The following is an 18,201-nucleotide window of genomic DNA, read 5'->3' as shown; positions in this document are numbered from 1 at the left end:
GGAGAAACAAGAAGCCCTCTCTGCAGGGGAGCTTTCCTCTTCTGTCTCACCATCAGTCAGTCAGAGACGTCTGTAACCTCTTAGTAAAACATAACATCAATGAGTGATGCGACTGTAATAAGCATCTCCAAAATACGTGGCACAATAACAGGCTGGGTGGCAGGCTCGAAGCCCGGCGTTACCCGAGCTGTGCCCTGCCTGTGCCAGGCTGCGGCATCGTTGTGGTGGCCTTGGCTATGCACGGCTGCCATTCCTGTGCTCAGGGGAGATTTGCATTTTGCTTTTCTAACCCAGGCGTTGCATCAGTTGGACTAAATTCCATCCACTTTGGCAGTCATTTTCCCTTCTTTAAATAGGAAAATACCACTTGAATTTTTCTTTTCCGCCACCATCATGGAAAAGATGAGGGCAGGTTTTATGGCTGTGGCCAACAGCTTTTTCTCAACAGTTTTAAGTGCTGCAGTTCCCATCATAGTGTCAATAAACACATGCATTTACAGGTTTTGACACCGGGCTCTGTGAACTCCTCAAAACTGCTAAAGAGAGGAGGAGGGAGCATGTGAGCAGCGAGCCAGTGAGCAGGAGGCTTCCAGGGCTCACTGCAGATCAAACACTCTTTCTCTTAATGTACAGCATATGGATGCCTTGGTTTCATTTGTGCTGAGTGAGGCCATGCACGCAGCTCTAGCACAGCTGCTGGAATGTAAAGCAAGGCTCAGCAGCACTGCAGATGTGCTGGAGGCATGAAGAGCTGGAGGCATGACTCCTCACATGCCACTGCCCCCATGACTTGCAGCAAAAGCCCAGCCACCATGCACAGGGGCTACTGACTGCAGTCTGGCTCAATACAGCTTGCATTAGGCTTTTAGCATGAAAATAACCTGCAGCGTTTTGTTTAGTGGAGATTGTGCACTTCCCCAAGAGCTGGAGGGAATGTCGATATAAAACACGATGGTGAGATGCTCTGGTAATGGATCTCTGACCTTATAGCCCAAACCTCCCAGCTCCTCTTATGTGGATGGGGAAGCATGAGGCCAACAAAGAAACCTATTTGGCCTTATCAAAGGCTTAGACTGGACTATGTAATAGCTGGCATGACCAGGCTTGCTTGCATGGAGATGTTTCATCTTCCTTCCCCAGCTTTCATCCAAGCTTTGAAATGAGGATAATATTACGGAGAGCAGATGAGGTTTTGCTGTTGCAACCCCAGGATTGCCACGGCTGGGCTGGCACCATCAGCCTCCTTTTCTGATTCAAGTATGGATTGCAGTATTTCCCTGGCACCCTGCATGCACTGAAGCAGCCTGAAAGCTTCATCTGCCAGGCTGTGTGAAGGATTATAACACAGACAGTGGGATTGAGTGCATGCTCAGCAAGGTTGCAGATGACACCAAGCTGAGTGGTGCAGTCAGTACAATAGAAGGAAGGGAAGCCATCCAGAGGGGCCTGGACAAACTGGAGAAGTGGGCCCATGTGAACCACATGAGGTTCAACAAGTCCACATGCAAGGTGCTGCACCTGAGCTGGGGCAATCCCAGACATGCGCACAGACTGGGAGAAGAACCCACTGAGAGCAGCCCTGCAGAGGACATGGGGGCTCTGGTGGACAAAAAGCTCGACACGAGCCACCAGTGTGTGCCTGCAGCCCAGAAGGCCAACTGCATCCTGGGCTGCAGCAACAGAGGGGTGGGCAGCAGGTGGAGGGAGGGGATTGTGCCCCTCTGCTCTGCCCTGGTGAGGTCCCACCTAGAGTGCTGCATCCTGGGCTGGGGCTCCCAGCACAAGAAGGATGTGGGGCTGTTAGAGCAGGTCCAGAGGAGGGCCACAAAGATGCTCAGAGGACTGGAGCACCTCTCCTGTGAAGACAGGCTGAGAAAGCTGGGACTGTTCAGCCTGTGGAAGTGAAGGTTCTGGGGAGACCTCATTGCAGCATTTCAGTACCTAAAGGGTACTTATAAAAAAGATGGAGATCAAGTTTTTTCTCAAACAGATAATGATAGGACAAAGGGGAATGGTTTTAAATTAAAAGAGGATAGATTGAGGTTAGTCATGAGTAGGAAATTCTTCGCTCAGAGGTTTGATGAGGCACAGGCTGCCCAGAGTAGCTGTGGCTGCCCCATCCCTGGAGGTGTTCAAGGCCAGGCTGGATGGGGCTTTGGGAAACCTGGCCTGGTGGGAGGCATCCCTGCACAAGGCTGGGGTTTGGGACCAGGTGATCTTTAAGGTTTCTTCTGACCCAAACCATTCTGTGATTCTGTGATTACAAAAATAATTAAACTTTCTTTAGTCTCTAGGTAGTGCCAGTGCCTGGAAAGATGTCATGCTGCTGCTTATGCAGCAGGGATGGCAGTACGTGGGGTCCATTCTGCAAAGAGAACACGGGTCTTAAATTAGATAAATTACTTATCCCAGGGGAGAGGATACACCAATTCTCCATAACTCCATTTACTCCATTACCACACATGGACCAAAACCCTATAACCGATCATAAAATCAGAAGGCTTCAAGTTTTAAACCTCGAAAACTTGATAAGGGATTTATTTTTGTTTTGCTATGGGTTTTGTTTATTTTTTTGCATCAGTTATCACTGAGCTGTCAGACAAGAAGGAATTACTACACCTGGGGCATGAGCAAGTCTCTGGGAAATGCAGGTACCTTGCAGGATGGGATATTTACATGTTGCAACCTGGTCCCCTGTAGCAAAAGGGGTTGTGGCTCCATGCATCTCACAGCCACCCACAGGCAGGGTGGCAAGAGAGAAACTGTGAGCATACCAGGTCCTTCTGCAAGCTCTCAGTGCTCTCCACCCCAAGCTGTCTGGTAGCATTAATCTCAGTACAGCGAGGATGAGGTAGGCAAAACTCTGATTTTGGGTTGTTTCACCTCTGCCTGCAAAAGGGGAGAGAGGCCAAGGGCAGCCAGTGGCTCAGTCTGTAACAGAGCAGGAGGAAACCAGCAGCAGCCTTGCTCCTTGCAATCTGGATGGCTAACCAAAAATACAGAGGAAAATATCAGGATGAAGAAAACAAATGGAGCTGACACATTGTATAAATAGGTCTTCAAATGTCATGTGTGGCTGGAACAAAGACGTTTTGTTCCAAAGCAAGAGACAGCTTCAGATGGCTCAGTAATACACATTGAGAGGTTTGCTTATTTGGAACAGTGCTCTTCTAATGAAAAGGTTAATTGTGTTGCAATGGAAAAGAAAAAAGGCTAAGCAGAGGCCAGGCCTGCACTTCTCACCCTAGCAAAATCTCCCGCTGGCTTCAATGGAGATTTTCTATAGCAAACATCGCAGGACTGAACCACAAATGGGTCCATAAATTATACAGTAGGTATATTCACGGGTCAATAAAAATAACTAAACAAACCATATATTCTAGCAGCATTAATCCCACTGGCTTTCAGAAGAGCTGCAGCAGCAGCCAGAGAGAGACGCCCAGTGCTCAGCCGCCAGCCTGGGACCTCCCTGCGCGCCCACCGAGTGCCTGTCCTCGAGGTATTGGCTTTTTCACTCAAACTGCAGCATTTCATTCCCTTCTCCCCAAAAGGCTCCCTGACCCATGTGGAAACCTTTCTGCTTTTCAGCTGAATAAGTGGGGACAACTTCTCTGTCCCTGACAGCTATCCCAGTCCTGGCTGCAGGTTTCCTCCTGCTGTCCCAAGCTTTCAGTCTGCTGTCTGCCAAGTGCAGCACTCTGCTTTCTCTTTCCTCACAGAGAGCATACAGGCACCAATCCCTAGCCCAGGCCTGCACACCTTAACCCTGAGTGGCCCTAGGAGATCTGAAGCCACCAAAATTCACCCCAGAGCTGCTCTTTGGACTGCTATTGAAATACTCAGGTTTTGCAGGAGTGCAAATAAATTGCTTCAAAGCTGTTGCATTTGTTGGCAGTGTTCACATAATACTATAAAACAGGATCTGAGTATAATTCCCCTAATCTCTTTGTTTCTGTTCCTCTTAGTAATTGTGTACTCAACTTGTTTCATGCAGCCTGGGGTTTCCAGAGCTTCAAGACCTTTTACTGTGCTCTTACCATGTTGCTAATTCCTATTTCTCTTCTCCCTCTTCGTTGCTGCTCTCCCACAACTTTCTCTTCATTTGCTGTCTCATCATTCCCACATGAATCTCTGGCCCCACAGATGCTGTAAACATGTCCAAATATCCCCTTATTTCAGGTTTTATTTCAGGTTAAAATCATTTCCCTCTGAGATACAACAGGGGCAAGCAGGCATTCATTTCTAGAATTTGGTATTATTTAAAACAAATGAACAAACAAAAACTTAGAGATCAACTCTGGTTAACTCTGAGTGTCGAAAGACCCAGAAATTCTTTTACTACAGGAGCAGATAGGTCCTTTGTGGGGTGAGAGTGGCTGCACAGTCAGGGCAAGGCTGAAAATCTCCCAATACCCAGTTTCTGGCTGTGGCTCTCAACTGGGAAAGGAAAGAATAGAACAAAAATGCAGATTCAGAGTCGTATTTTCCCTGGAAAACCCACCCTGCTTCCAACAATTTGCAGTTCAGGAACTTCCTGAGCCAGATGTTGTACTGGTGCCTAACAGCACTCAGCAGGTCTGTCATTCCCCGGAAAGGCACCCAACCCCTGTGAATTTACTCTTTCAGGCAATTCAGTTCTGTGCAATGCGAGCAAGCTCTTCTCTGCTGGATTTAAACTTTTATTTCATTGATTGCCTGCTCATTCCTGGGTCCTGATGAGTCTCCATTCCTGCTCCACCTTCATGGTCTCACCAGTCTGAGAAGCCCTCTTTTTTCACATCATTCATGTCTCCCTTCTCTCTTCCAATCAGACCACCATGAGGAGAAGATGTTCCCATCAGAATGCTGCATGGGAACAAACCTTGGTTTTCGACAGATGTGCTTTGAATTTTCTGTTTTGCTTTCTATTCTTTTCCCAATAAGTCTTTTCAGGTGCTGGATGGGGAAGTCATCAGAAACACGACTTCAGAGATGGCATGTTGCATCCTTTTTGGAATCCCCTTTGTTAGACACCAAACTTTTTGCCAGATATTAGGTATGGATCTAATGCCAATTTTATCAGTCAATACAAGATATCCTCTGGCAGCCAAAATAAGATCTCATCTTACTGCTGTGAATGACTGTGTGCAGCAGCTGTGGAGTCAGAAGGTATGGCCCCAAGGCTGTGCCACTGTGTGGTACCAACAGACATCCACTGCACAGAGCTGTCCATGCACAAGGACCAAAATCGTCCAGGTTTGAGGCAGCCATCTGACTTACGGACAAATCTTGGGTCTCGTTCACTGAAAAATTATCAAATGGATCCTGCCTTCTGGGAGCTACACAGAGGGCTGCCTAAAATCAAAAAGGATCACAGACTAAGACTTGGCCCTTCCTGAGAATAGCAATTCCTGGAGGAAGGCACACGGGAGTAGCCCAAGGACAAAAGGTGACCAATGGCAGCTGCAAACAGGGAGTTCAGGGACTACAAAAATGTGGCACAGACAATCTCTCCAATCTGTGATGATCAGTGCAAAAGTGTTTCTATCAAGACAGGAAACGAGTGGGTAAATGTAAAACTGTACATAAAACAGAAAGTTGTTGTGGCTCCTGTATGGACCAGGGGCCTACCACAATGGAGTAATAAAGATGCCCTAAGGGGCAGGTGTTTGGGAAGAGTGTCCCACAGAAGTATTTTCTGGAGTTTATGTAAGTTATCAAATTCTGTTAACAGTGAATTGTTTCCTATCAGGGATATCTGGTTTCATTTCATCTGCAAGTGGGAACCTCATTTAAAAACTCACAGTAAGTCAGCAATAACAAGACATTTTTGCAAGGAGTATGAAAACTTCCTTTTCTCATTGTGACAACTAGTGGAACAACATTTGGAATAGTTAAAAAATAACTCCTAAAACTTGGAATCTGTTCCATTAATCTGCTAAGAAAATCTTGGTAATACATTAGGCTGATTTCTTAGTGTTGGTAATATGTGACTATTATAGGACAATGCACATAAGTCTCAGCAGTGGACTGCAATTTATATTTGACTGTGAGTCTGTACATTATATGTTAGTATGAATTCATGAAGCACCTCTGTGTCCTGATATCCCTTTGGATAGCTGCTCTGGAGAGATGACTTTATCCCAGCTGATCCCATTAAATGTTAACCTATATTTTTGGAATAGATGTGATATTGGCCATGTTTAATGTAAACAAATCCCTCATAGGTTTTCATTACATGACATCAGCAATGCTTGTTTTTGGATAAGGTGAAGTAATGAACAGCCTAAAACTGTCTCCACTTCCCCATCATCTGAAAGATAAACAGAAACCAGCAGTAGTGCCCAGAATCAAAGGTCACAGTGATGCTATTTTATCTAGGACAAGAAAGTTCTTTGAAAGTTTCATGTATTGGTTTAATTTACCCATCTCATGATAAAACATAAATCTCCTTTATCTTCTTTGACACTGTCTAACTATAGACTCAAAATCACACCATGTGAAGATTTTTGAGCAAATATGGTAAAGCCTCTCTTAAAAACAAAGGTAATCCCTCTGAGTCCGCATGGTCTCAGTCATGTTTATTCATCTCTTCCAGTGTTATAACTCAATAAATACTGCTATGGCTTAGCTAGGACAGCCACTAAATGTATAGTTTTATGGCTGAGTCTGCTCTCTGGCGCTCATTTAATCATGTGTTTTATTGTCAGCTCTTCTCAAACTGTCAAACGTTGTTCCTTATGAAAGAAAGACCTGCTTTCTGTAACACACATCCCCCCTAGTCCCACTTATCATTTGGTACTATTGCCTTTCTTTTCTCTAGGCTGTTGATGACATTTATGGCTGTTTTTTTCCCAAGAAATAACGTTGTTGTTTTTTTTAAACAGGGCCTCTTTTTCACGTTTTAGTGCTTTGGCTCAATAATTTCTCACACACTAGAAATGGCCCAGCTGATGTGTTGATCTTTATATTCATCCCCATCCAAGAGTCATAAGCAGCAGTGAAAACTCACCGTGTGTGCTGGCTGAGCCTTACTCCGGGAGGCCCCATGGAAAATCCCGTTCTGGCTCTGCTCAGTGACACCACAGCAGAGGCCACGCGTGCCGGTGCTCAGGCCTGGCCTCTGCCACCCCTCACGGGGGATGGACAACATGACCAGGGCAATATGGCCAAGGCAGTGGAAAAACACATGCTTGCCCATGGTGACATTCAGTAGAAATCTTCTTTATGTGATAGAAACTACCAGTGGCTTGGCACTGTGTGTTGGTGGAGTGTAAATATGTGGAGTTCTCATGCCTTACTGACACCATAGAGCTGTCATTTCTCATGCCTTACTGACACCATAGAGCTACCTGTGTCCTTAGGCAGCCCCATTCAAGAGCAGTGCGAGGATTAAGGGCAGAGATACACCAGTAGGTAACAACACCTCATTGAGACCTACAGGGACTCACAGAGACAATGGTCTTCTGGCAGAAGCCAGGCAAATAATCTGTCACTTGGACTTGTAAACATCTCCACAAACATACATTTAAAACCAATAGTAAAGATGGGCTGCTTTTCCTACACTTTTTCGGACTCATCAGTTTGTTTCTCCTCCAGAAAATGCTGACTTAGCAAAATGGAAAGCTTTTGTTGTAACTCACCCAGCCTCTGCTTCCTATGGCAACTGACAAGGCAAACTGCGGCCTACCTCTCCCATGTCAGACTAAATGTCAAAGCTGAACCAGAGCGCTCTGGTGCTGCAGAGACAAAATATCCCCCACCAGGTGTTGAAAGAGATCCTTAGATGTCCCCTCCTGTCATTTCACCTGTGGCCCACACCCTCTTTGCCCTGTGTCCAGCTCTCCAGGCACAAGCCCTGTGGGCCACAGTCACCACTGGGTTGTCACCAGTCAGCACACAGCCCTCTAGCAGTGCCAGAGGAATGGCTCACTGAAAACATCAGATTAATTTCCAGGTCCAAACAGGTAGTTCAGCCTCCCCTCTGCTGAGCAGACATCTCTAGAGCAAAGCTGTACTCCACCAAATTAACGTGTTATCAGATTAGCGTCCTGCACAGGCAATGCAGTGTCACAGAGGAGAGCAAGGTGCCTGGCCCCTTGTAGGAGCTATTCTGTTTCATCTTCTGATTAAATATTTAAATGCAGGAAGGTTTTGGAAGCACTTCTGCTAGTAAAAAGTGTCATTTTTCAGTCCAATACTGGTCTGCAAGTAGGTTATGTCCATCCTGACATGTTCTGTGATCTCAGCACGAGTTCTGTGCCAGCTAATGAATGTTAATCATGGCATGCATATTCACACTTTCGGGACTAGGTGAAACAAATAACAAAGCAGGAAAAAGCCAGTCCTTCTCACAGCAAACAATTAACAGAACAATGATAAAGGAAGATAATCGCTCTCACATCATCTGCTTAAGCAGAGGAATATAATTTGAAAAGGGAGTCCTAACACTATGTCAAGCTGTAAAATTTTAATCTCATTGCCCATGCGCTTTGTAAGCATACCAGAAATGTGTGGCTGTTCCCCAAAAGCCTGACCCGCTCCAGACTCCCTGTGCTGCCAAGAACTGCTGAAACCACTCAGTGAGCAGGACCGATAAGAACGCAGTGAGAAAGCAGAACGGTGTTTGGAGCTGGGAGGCTGGGCTGCAATATCAGCACTTCCATCCAACTAAAGAAAACTTGCTGTTTGAAATCTTACAGAGAGCAATAAATGTGTGTTTCCTGACCTCAGCAGGGGTCTGGCTGAGAGGAGCCCATTTCAGTTGCCGAAGCCATGCACATCAGCTCTGTGGACTTGCCAGCTCCCTCTGCAAGACGGTCTGTAACGTGCACACATAGTATCTGGCAGTAATAATATAGAGAAAATGAAAAATGCTTCTCATTCATTGCAAACAAATGGGTACAGTGCAATCCCAGGCAAACTTTCCTGAAGCTAGCAGCCTTCCGGATTGAAAAAGAAGCGAGTGAAAAAGGAGTGAGAGGGTCTGGGGGACCCTTGACAGTCAAATGCATGGGAACTGTTACTTCAAAGAAGGGAGCAAACATCTAGGAAAAGAGAAAGTTTTCACATGCAGCCTCTGCTTTTTGCTCTGGAAGAGCAGAGTTATGCCCATGATCAGCACAGGCACTTGCAATGCCACTTGTGTGCTGCGTGGGCTGTGCTCTGCAGTGTCCAGCAGCATCACCCTGTTCCCAGTGCAGACCCTAGTTACTCATTTGCAAGTTATCCCCAAAGCAATTGTTTCTGGCATTTAAAAGCCCAGTGACTCTGCAGTCACTGTGATTCTCAGTGATTCTGAGAAATAAGCAGGCTTTCATTTGCTTCTATTCTAGGTCTCTTCCTTTTAGAGGCTTTGTCTATCAGGACCTGTGATACCAGCGCTTGAGGTCATTTAGAAGAACAAACCCATATTCAGTTGAGACTGAAGCAGTATTCCCTGTGGATGTGCTGGCATGGCAGCCTAAAGTTCACCTGAACAGCATTGCTGTGGCTCAAGGCACTGGAGCCCTGAAACAAGCTGCTGCTGGCAGAGCTCTGAGCCACCTAGCCACACATGATTTGAGGAACACAACCTGGTTGCCTCCCTGTCTTGGCTTTTACCTCGTGGTCCTCCTCATTCCTTTCTGATACAAAATTGGCAGCCACTGAAGAAATCAGTCACTCAGCCAAATCAAGAAATCTGCATCTACATGTATACCACTGCAAAGTGGGTAAACGATAGAGCATGTAATGTAAGGGAGCAAATAAAAAAAAAAAAAAAAAAGGTAGGATTTTTTGATTTAGATTATTTCTAGTGTGAAAGCTAAGGAACATTGTTATGTGTGGATAAAATACAACTCTCCTTTTACTTCAGACATACATGTATTTATTTGTATGCATCAAAGAAGTTCATGAGTTGTCTTGACTATAGGACCTCAACACAAATGTAACCGGTTTCATAGCCGACATACAAAATCAATAGCTAACCTGATCTCTTCAAAACAATCGCACACCAATAGATCTATTGTAGCAATACCACTGTCAATGGTTAAAGAGCTGTAAAGGTGCTTTCCTGAAGTTTTACATGGAATAACTGTTGGCAGCAACATCACCTGGGTCTAGCCAGGGTGGGAGACCTTTGGCTGGAAGCTGTTTTGCTTTCCCTTGTAAAAGCTCTGTTGTGTTTACTTCACTAAAGTTTAACTTGGCTATGATTTCATGACTACTGAATTCACACTGTCCCCAGCCAAGCCATAGAATAGCTAAAGACTCAATAAAGATGAGTGACATCATTAACCCAATACAGTAGCTATTCAGATGTACGCTGTGGTCTCCTTACATAATCACCTAATTTTAGCTACTGAGTGAACAACATACAGTACCACAGTGTATTATGAGCTCTGAATAACTGTCAAATATCCAGATGCTTTTTTCAAGGTTATTTTATTTTCCTGGTTTAAAATTATTTCCTTACGCAAATCTCAAGGTGTTATTTTCCCTTCAGCAAGCCCTCTCTTCAAAATACGTTGAAGGCTTCTGCTGCTCCTGATCATCTTGACACATCATTAGCTGGCCATCACAGTTGTAATAGTGCTCGTGGCACTCGTGTACAGCACAGGACCTTGGGATCTTATAATAGCTGCAAATAAGAACAGACCTAAGAAAGCAGTAAGGTGATACAAGCCATAATTCTAGCACCAGGCACACACATGCTCAAGTAAAACCACCTGGTTTGCTAAAAGTAGCTGTTTCTTGCACTCTGAGAAAACATTGATGAATATACTTTTTAGCCAGAAGCATTTTTGAGCAAGGACTTCTTTTTTGCTACATGCTTCAGCTGAAGTGTCTCCAGGCCTTGTAGACACATGCAGGTTTGATGCCATTTGTAGGTTCAAACTCTGGATACAAATTAAATGTGCTGGCTTAAAATCACTGGCTGTAGTGTTGGAATGTCCCTCAGATGGATCCTCTGCTTTTGAAAAAGAAGCAAAGAAGGCAGGGCTATCATTTTGGGAATCCCATATGTGATTTGCATTCAGGCACAGTGCCCGGCTCCAGGTAAGGTACACAACCTGTGCCCAATGCAACCAGACTCTGTAGATTGTGCCATGGGTAAATCCAGCCTAATGACCCTATTTGATCTGGCTAGACTTTCTTAAGCTTTTTGTCTGGTATTTTTATGTAAGTATGCTGTAACAATGAAAACCATAGCTTTAAACATCTCATCATTTCTATGATGTCTTTTATCCTAATCACTTAAAGCACTAAACCTCTATGTATTACTCAAAAGTGCCTGTGCCTGCAGAAATATATCGAGAAGAGGTTGGATTTCTTTGCAATTACAGAAAAGATTCAAGACTCTCTACAGTACTTGAACCAAGGCGCTTTATTAAGGAGCATGCAAAACGAGTGATTGAATTGAAAAGCCATCTCCTCTTTTATGATCCCCCAAACCCCAGCCCTGCTAATCCCCCCGTCCCCATGCTGGACATTTGGCTTTCTCTCTCTGCACACTGTCTCTCACTGCTGCCCTGAGTCATTCTCCAGCCAGGAGAGCTGGCAATCAGTCCCGGTCCCTTGTGTAATCAACTAGCTCACCTCGGAGATATGCTCACATCGTGCTGGCGTAGACTCACTTCTTCCACTTTGCAGCGCTACGATCTGCAGACAGAACTCTGGCCCAGCTTTCTGTCTAGTTAAGACAAAACTAGTGCCTTTGTGACAATTTCTGGAAAAACAAACACGCGAAAACCCAAGGCAACATCCTCCGCTGGCTTAAGTGAGTGTAGCTCCTTAGCACTTGTTTCCATTAGTGGAGGTGCTGGCTCCCGAACGCCGTTTTGCTCTGTGCTGCTGGCACATTTCTGATTGTGTTGTCAGCAGGAGTCAAGCAAACCACGTTAATGTTGGGAGCTGTGTCTGTGCAGCTAGCTACGTATAGCTTTCCACCCCACAAGCATCTGACCTATGTTAACGACATCGCGGCAGCTAAAATTGCAATGCAACAATAAAAATTCCCCGTGTGGTAAAAACCAGCTGTAAAATTCCCTGCGAAAAATCCCACTTGATCTATAGATTAAAAATGAAACTGAAGCCCAGCCACTCAGGAATGCTGAGTGCCACGGACGGGAATGCTGATCGTGCTTCGGGACGTGGAGGGCAGCCTGGGATCCCGCTGCAGTGCTGCCTCTCCTCCCGGGCACCACAGAACTGCATGAGAGAAAGAGCAAGTCACCCTGTGGGATCGCAACCTCCACGCTCATTCTTGCAGGCAGAGGGCCCTGCGTGTTAGATTCCAAGCGCTTTTAATTAAAAGGGACTGGCTGTTGACAGGAGCAGCCAAGGATCAGTATCAACAGGGAGGCTGGGTAGTGGGGAGCCAGTGCAGCACCCCGTGTCCCGAAGGAAGAGGATGTTTTCTCGGCTGTGTGCACAGGACTGAGTGCCAGAGACCACAGTGACGCTGGAAAGCACAAGGTGGAATTAAGTGGCATGCTGCTCAGGGTACATTTCCAAAGGAGCAATTTCATCTGGAGCTGCCAGTGCAGCGTGCCCACCCTCGCCAGCACGCAGTTCCTCAAGACAACCAAATGGCACATGATGTAGTTACACAGTTCTGCTTGTAATTCAGACAGAAAACCACAGGAGCTGTTTTACAACCATGGGATAAGAGTATTCTTCTCATTCAGAAAGATGCGTTACAGGCTTTCCAGCTGCAGAAAGAGCCTGGTAAGGAGCACCAAAGGGATACTGAAATAGCTGAACTATACTCTTGATCTGCCACTAATCTGACTTTGATTAACTCTCCCCATCTTGTATTTGTTTCCTCAATCCTGTAGTAATGATTGTTTTCCCATTTAGATTCTTAGAGCAGATACCATCTCTGATCATCAAGCTGAGAGGCATCTAAAGAGAATTTAAAAATAACTTAAACAGAACGAAAGCCCAGACTTAAGGATTCTTGTAGAGCAGCAAAAACGAAAGGCAGTAAGCAATGAAGGGATACTCGGTAGGATTTGATAACTTTTTTTCCTTCCAAGGAAAACATTTTACAATTTACAGAACTGCTTAAAACACAGTTATTAGCTAAAACAGAGCAGTATGGAGGACTGTAGAACAAGTAATTAAAAGAAATAGACAGAATATATACCCTTGCAATATTTATCTCACAGACCTGAAGGTATTTTTTTTAGTGTAACCATGAGTTGAAATCCAGTAAAAATTAACAAAAATATCCTACAAATGGACATTTTATGGGGTCTTAATCAAAAAGATTATCACTTCATGAACAGCAAAATCTCCCTGCTTTGGGGAATGTGTCACATTCATTGAAATCCTTCTTCTTTCATTGAATTTAACTTCACTGAAAACTTTCTCCCCTTCCAGTACTTAGAGAGTTTGCAAAAAAAGAAGCAAGGCAACTTCTTACATGGGCAGACAGTGATAGGACAACGGGGAATAGTTTTAACCTAAAGGAAAGATTTAGATTAGATGTTAGGGGGAAATTTTTTACTCAGAGGGTGGTGAGGCGCTGGCACAGGCTGCCCAGAGCAGCTGTGGCTGCCCCATCCCTGGAAGTGCTCAAGGCCAGGCTGGATGGGGCTTTGGGCAACCTGGTCTGGTGGGAGGTGTCCCTGCCCATGGCAGGGGGCTGGAATTAGGTGGTCCTTAAGGTCCTTTCCAACCCAAACCATTCTGTGATTCTATGATTCTTCTGTAATCTTTCTGGAGTTACAACATGGTGTGTTTAGGAAACATTGTGGAAACTTTGAAAGTTGATTCATTGATTTTGTTATGACTACAGGCTGTGATGCATAGGCATCTCAACTAGACACTCATTATCATCAAACAAGAGCCTAGGGAGCCCAATGGCCAGCTCCACTTCTTGAGGAGAGGTTTCCAAAATGTGTCATTGCAACAGGATCCTGTAAACCTGAACTTCAAAGCTAAGAATAATTAGAAATGAATGCCTCAGCACTGGGGAAAATCTCACCAAGACGGTAATTTCTAGCATGATCTCTCTTTTTTTTTTTTTTTTATTTCATTTTCTTTTTCCAATTTTGTGACTCTCTGGCAAACTCTTGGAACTTTTCTCCATTCTCCAAAGGGTTACCATTGGTGTTTTGGACCTCAGCTGGGTTGATGGGGAGGTCGCTCAGAGTAAAATACTTACCATGGATTCTTCCACTTTCCCCCTTCTGGATTCTTCCACTTTCCCCCTTCTCATCTCTCACCCCCATCGAGTCAGCTTCGGTTCCTCTAGTCCTCTGTGTTTCACGTAAAATACTACCCTAAGTAGGGTAAATATTCCCCAAGATAACTGCCCATCCACACAATTAATGCAAAGGATCCCCCTTTGTACCAAGCAGATTTTCAAAGAAGAGCCATCCTGACCTTTTTTGACCTCTTCAGTGGCTGTGAGGCACAATGTGCAACAGTCCTGCTCCAGGCCTCACTCCAGCTGCTCACTTGGGAGCAATCCTTTTGGCAAAAGCTCCACATGGAGCTTTATTTGGCTGCCATGTCAGAGGAAATGCAGAATTGCAAATTGCCATCCACCAGCTCTGGTGAAGCTGGAAGTGCTCCTACCACAGAGGCAAAAATAATCTGCATTTTAAATTATTGTTTTCCAGATGTATTATTTTGCATTTGTCAGGGTGACCCCTTTTTGTTATTTCCTGCTTCTCTTTTTTCAATGGTGTTTGCAGTATTCAGCTGCATCATCTGCTAATTTCATTAACATCCTGTTTAATGATCTCAAAGGGGGTACTTTAAAATATTACGTAGAACCGGACATAAAGCCCCCATTCCTGCAGCATCCCACCAGCCACCTCCCACTCACCCCTGTGCCCTGCTATTCAGCATGACCCTTTTCTTACTCATCTTGAAGTCTTCATACTGTGTTTGCATGATGCGTCATAATTTTAAAATACTGCTGAATAATCGGTACTTACTTGCTTAGTCAGGGATTGCCACTGGTTTTTCTTTGACTGCTACATTGTGCCTGTAAGGACTGAATGAGATTTCTCTGCATTTTTACAATGATAGCAGTTTTGCCCCAGTTCTGTGATGCACTAAGCTACAGGGACATGGCTATAGGAAACTTTATTGTTACAAATTTAGTGGATAATAAACGAAAATCAACAAATTACAGCAGTATGTACTACTGTACCAAGCTGGAAACTCAGCTTTCTCCCTAAAATGTCATCACAACAAATCTCCATTTTTATTAGTCAATAATTCAGCAGCATCACTAAAACACATATCAAGGTATATTTAAATTATTCTGTGAAGAATAAAGGAAATCTTACTGTAAAAAGCCGTAACAACTTTAAGTCATTGTTGACAATATTGCTTGCAGAGGCTATTTTGAAGATGCTGACATCTTTATTTGGAAGATTCTTGATGTTAGCCTCTGCTTAGTCAGGTAAAAAGTGAGGAGCCAGTTGCAAACTACACACCAATTTCATCACCAAGCAGCCCACTTGCTGATGCCACACGTGGTAGTGTTAGAAAATCATGTTTGTTTGGTAAAAAATGTCTTTTATTAGAATCACATGTGAGCTCCCAATCTTCCTGAGTTCTGCTGGAGCCTTTTTCTTTCATTCCCACTGTGAACTTAGACTTCACTGCAGATGCCACCAAGCAACAAGAGAAGCAAACACACCCAACTAGTATAGAAGGGCTGTACTGCTATTTGTGCAGTTTATATGGGCTAAAAAGCATGCCAATATACAGTGCCAAATATATATATCTATATATATATAACTGGGAAAAGTCTTCATAAAATTAAAATTGTTACATGCACAATTCCTAGCACATTTTCTTCTCACCCACCTGCTGTCTCCAAGTACTGACACTCGAGCTGATGGCTCTAGTCTGAGGGGCAATGGGAAAGATGTGGTGTTGCAGCCAGTGGTTAGCATCCACAGCTCTTTCCCCATGAGATGGGTGTTGACGATGAGGCTTTCTTCCTCACTGCAGAATACCCAGAGGATTATTTTTGAACATTTTGCAAGACACACTGGCCCCTTGCTCTTCCTTTGGTTCTCCACAGCTCCATGTCCAGATTTACTATCCATGTCCTGCTTTGTATTTAAGACAGTTCACTTTTTTCCCTGTTTGCTATTCCTAAGACCAGCCTACCCTGCTACCAAGGTTGAGTTCTCTGAATGACCAGGGATTCATCGCTGATGACTTGCTTCTAGCCCCAGTGTTGGTTGGCGCAGTCTCGTGTACACAACTTCAAAGCCTCTGTCTCCCCTTGCCTGTACTCCTCTAACTGAGGCTGCACAACAGATTTACATCATCAAGGCAAGTAATGCAGGGTGGGATGGATCAGGAATGCAGGTTTCATCAAGCATGAACATTGCAGAAATCAAGAAGAAACAGCAAGACTATTTCCAGTCTAGAAACAACAGTGCCCCTAAGGATTTGAGAAACGGGGACACGGGGTGGTCACTGGCATGCACAAAATACAAGAGAAAAACAAATAGTGCCTGAAGACAGACTTCCAGAGATGTTCTCTAATAAATTTCTATTTCCTTAGCATCTGAGTGCTAAGGAAATCTGCAAACTGTCATCTGCTACCTGCAAGCTACGTTTCTGTCTGCACACCTATGTTCTTAAGCCAAACAATTTATTTGATTCTAGAGGGACTATGAAGTCAGTCACAACACAGTCACAGTGATCTTGACAAGCATTGGGCTAGAAAAACTAGACAAAAATGATGAATTGCAGTAAAACCTTCTTGAGGCCAATACTAGAGCAGATGGTGAGCAGGAAAGCCGTACAACAAGAAACACTGATGCTTCAATCATGCTTAAGAGTTTTGGGAACTCAATGGGTGGGCAACAAAATCACCACAGGCAAGGCAACCACAGATGTCATTGCAGTTTCACAGCTTTTAGCAGGTGGGAATTTTGTAATTCAACCCCAGAGTAAATCAGAGCAGATGGGCACCTATAGGTGTATAGTTAGCCCTACTGCTAATTCAGAGATTACGTAAGATTATAGCAGACGACATTTTTTATTATATTAAAAAAAAAATAAAGAAAGGGAGAATTCAGTATCCAAACACCTAACTGGGATAGGCTGGAAATATGTTCAGAATGTGGAGTATTGAAAAGCTGAGGACAAGGATGTCTTGAGGGCTCCCACATCAAACACTGTAAATGTCAGAAGGATTTCTGCTGGACACAAAGTGACAGAGCCATTAAAGAATCCTGAAACCAAAGGACATGAAGGGAATCCAGCAATTTCTAGGAAAGCCAACTGTTCTTCCAAATATTTCTGAGTAGGCTTGCTAGAAAGCTTATGAACCCTTAAGAAAATTAATGCTGTATAAAACATTTCCTTCCCATGCATATGGGAAGCCTTATGGATCTGCCACTAACCAGCAATTTCAGTGGCTTAGCTGAATGAGGAGAGAATACATTAATTACATCCCCTGACAACTGGAAGCTGTAAAAAGCTGCAAGCACTTGGGGATCAAGAGAAAATTCAAAACAAACTTAACAAAATGGAGATACGTTCTAAGAAAATGCAACAAAACTCAGTTCAAAGGACAAAATGCAATACTGTGAGAATAATACATAAACACTAGACAGTGAGTTGGCTGGGCAGCAGCCCTGCAGAAGAGGTTCTGGAGCACAGGGGTATGGGAGGGATTAGGAACCAAAAACAAATCAATAATGCCAAACTGCAGAGAAAAAAGAGTGTAATGAGACATACAAACACTTTTCCTGTTTACTCAGTAATTCTAAAAAAGTAGCTTTATCTGAAACACTGAATACATAGTGGGCAATACGCTTCAAGAAATATGTGGATAATCTGAACACAAGAGAAAAACAAGGAAATGGTATGTCAGAAAGCAAACATAAAGGGAAAAATAAAAAAAAAATAAAAAAAACATAGGAGAAGAAAAAACTTCAAATATAATAAATAGTTACTGCAAAATGAAGGTCATAAACTGACTTCCATGACTGCTGGAAATGGGATAGAAAACAGTGGACTTGAATTGCTGCAAGAACATTTTTCTTAGAGATTGTGAAAAACCTTGCAGTGCTAAGAATCAAGGATTGGAACAGATTACTTAGGGAGACTGTGGAGTCTCTACCATGGTAGCATTTAAAGATCTGATCCAATAACCATGCCAGAACTGGTTCATGTGTATACCTGTAACTTGGTTCAAGGATGGACTACATAATTTCTAAAGGACTCATCTAGTCCAGTTTACCT

Source organism: Anas platyrhynchos, chromosome Z (genome assembly GCF_047663525.1).
Source record: "Anas platyrhynchos isolate ZD024472 breed Pekin duck chromosome Z, IASCAAS_PekinDuck_T2T, whole genome shotgun sequence".
In the NCBI taxonomy this organism is placed as follows: Eukaryota; Metazoa; Chordata; class Aves; order Anseriformes; family Anatidae; genus Anas; species Anas platyrhynchos.
The sequence above is the reverse complement of the archived record's forward strand: the minus strand, read 5'-3'. Positions refer to the sequence as shown.